Raw genomic sequence first — 3,170 nt, 5'->3', positions numbered from 1 at the left:
CTTGGATTCAGGACATCAAGTTCAGATTACTTCTCCTGCTAAAAATGGTATTGCTGATAAAGTGATGGATACCACTGTGGAGTCCCTGAAGTCACTTTCCAGGGGTGAGGTAACAGTGAACAAATTCCTGATCCAGGGCAGCACATGCCTAGTGTTCAGTGGGATACTGACAGCCCTGTTTAACTTTCCTGGGTGGAGAAGGTGGGACAGGTGGAGAGGGTCACAGCAGCTCACATGATGATTCCTCGTTGAAACTGGTATCCTAGTGATAGACTTGTCTGAAGAATGACTGAGAAGACTCCCTCAAAATCTCAACTTCCTCAATGCTCTTGTGCTTAATTAAAACCTTTGGATTAAAAACTAAATAAATCTCAAAATGGGTTAAATTTGTTGATTAAACTGCAATTAATATGTTATTTAAAAGATTACTCCAGAAAAGTACAGTTTTTTCATAAATGCTGAGTTTGATTGGCAGTGGCAGTTAAAAGCATGAAAAGTTAAATACTTGTTTAAAAATATTTTTTTATATTTACAAACTTTGAGGGAAAATGTCTTTTTATTACACAGTTTATATAAACAGACAATTTTTTTGCACATTTCTTTCACTACACTCATATGATAAACACTAAATCCAGATTAAAGCTCCATAAAAATACATTCGAAAAAAACTTCTAGTAAAAGCTGTGGTATAAAAAATAGATAAATATGATGTACTGGTATAAATTTAATCCAGACCAAGACATATTATTAATGTAATATTTGTAAAGCCCCAGAAAGTAAGATTTATTAATTAAAACAAAGGAACACCTGTACCTGCCTTATGGGGCGAAATGTCTCTGCAACCTTATGCTCAGAGACAAACCAACAAACAGTATTTCCTACAAGGAAAGGAGAACTTGATCTGATTTTTTGATGTTTCTTTTTTATTTTTAGTAAGATGAAGGTAAAATCCTTTAGTTTTTTGGCATTTAGGGGGCCATGATGTGTACTTATTCTCACAAACATCAAACACTTCAACTGTTCATTTTACAAGCCGTGAATTACTTTTCTCAATTCTTACAAGAAAAAAAAACTTTTGCATATTCAGAAAATCAAATTAATGTTTATTCCTGGTGTAGTTATAGGGGTTCAGTTCCAAAATAGAATTTTTAGGTATTATTTTTGCTTTTTTGTGTGTATTTTTGTTTGGGTGCTTGGGGTTTTTTAATTATTCCTATGTTTGGTTAATGACAGCAACAATTCTTTCGTTTCTGACTTGCTGCTGTTACTTCTTTTCATTTGCTGTTTGATGACCTTTGCTTTTTCCCTGCCTTTATGAGACACACAGTAACTGATCAAGAGCATTTGGGTGAGAAAAAGCCTTCCTGGCCAGAACAACCTGAGATACAAACCAGCCAAAATTTGATGGGTCCACTGCCACAATGAAGTGGCAAGCTTAGATAGCTGAGAGTAAGTAAACAATGGGTGAATTGGAGCATAAACTGTACAGTTTCTGGCTTCTTTTAGCAGGATGATCCGCAGTAGGCAATGCCAAGCCAAGGCATACAATGCATTCATTTTCCCTTAGTGCACCCCAGTGCAAGTGTTCTCTTGCCACAGCTCTCCTGCTTCTGGCAATTAGTTTCTATCACAAGGAGTCTCTGCACAGGCAGGAGTTACTTCCCTAAGTCTATGAAACTGCTGTTTCTGGCAGAGAAAAAGCAGCTGCTAAGCAGACAGACAAAACTTGCTGCCTTTGTTCTGCGCTCCTCTGAACTGCTATTTCTCAGATTGCTTCAATGCACTATCTTGGTCCTCTCATGCTAGCTCACATGGCAAGAGATCAGTTCCACACAGTGAAGTGAAGCACAGAATTTTGTTCTTTCTTACATTCTCACTGTCTTCGGCAGCACACACAGCAGCCAGATTATCTCTGTACAGGGGGTAGGTGTATGCTCCAAACTGTTTTAGGACAAGACTAAGGCTTATCCCCTGCCTCTTCTGAAATGGAGATGATGTATTTTGTAATGCAGAAAGATCAAATAGGCACTAAAGTTACACTGATTGCTATCTTCTTAGCTCATCTTTGCAAGCTACTAGGTATTCACTACCTAGAAGAACAGTGAATTGATGTAAGACAGGTACTAACTTAAAAGCTATAGAAATATTAATCTCTCTCATGTAAATAAATAAAAATTTAAATACCAATATAAGTAAGGAACTTTATTCTGATTCCTTATAAATCAGCCATACCTCACATCTAGCAAAAGCTAAATAAGGTCATAATTATTCCATTCCAATAGTTAGCAATATGCATTTAGTAATTTTACAATATATTTCAAGGTGAAAAGCAAATCTTATTTCCCAGGGTGCATAAAAATGGATTAATTTACGAAGGATTGATTTTCAATTAGGTCATTCTTAATCTCATGCATATATATACATCTGAACACACTACAGCTGTATTAGCTTAAAATTATATTTCCTATTTGGCATGTAAACTAAAATTGTCAACAATTTGGATGACCGTGTCACAGCTATGACACAAACAATTATCTCAATCCAAAGAAGCATGAATGCATAGTTTTAATGTGTGTATTTTTTATAATCACTACTCTTTTGCACAGTTGATACATGTTTTCTTATCTCACATTCCAAACTTTGATCTCTTTTTTATGGCTGTTAATGCTCTTGGTCCTGACTATTCTGTCCACATTCTACTGCATCTTTATTTATCAGTACAGGTTTTGGTGCCATTTGCTGAATCATGCTGATTGAGTCTGAGTCTAAAGGTAGCAGTGTCTTAGTAATACAACTCTATATATACTCATGGTATTAAAAGCTATGACAACAATCTCAATCAGCCTAAGAACTAAACCCAACTCTCATGACTGAAATACTGGAAGGCAGAATTCTTCATTGCATTGAAGCATGAACTGATTTCTCTTGAAGTTTTTTTTTCAGATTCAGAAACTAACTCCAGCATATATAAAGGTCTTGTAATTCATGTATGATAGATGCATCAGATGTAAGAATTCAGAGTAAAGGAATCTATACAAATAACAGGTGAAATTCTGGCCCAGAAAAAAAGAAGTGCAAACTTTCATTAAATCTATTAAGCCTTGATTTCAGAATTTCAGTTCTCCCAAAGCAAAATGAACTCTTACGGGACTGTTATTACTTATTAAATG

Source organism: Corvus brachyrhynchos, unplaced genomic scaffold, assembly GCF_000691975.1.
Source record: "Corvus brachyrhynchos isolate BGI_N302 unplaced genomic scaffold, ASM69197v1 scaffold293, whole genome shotgun sequence".
Classification (NCBI taxonomy): Eukaryota; Metazoa; Chordata; class Aves; order Passeriformes; family Corvidae; genus Corvus; species Corvus brachyrhynchos.
This window is presented reverse-complemented; position numbering follows the sequence as displayed.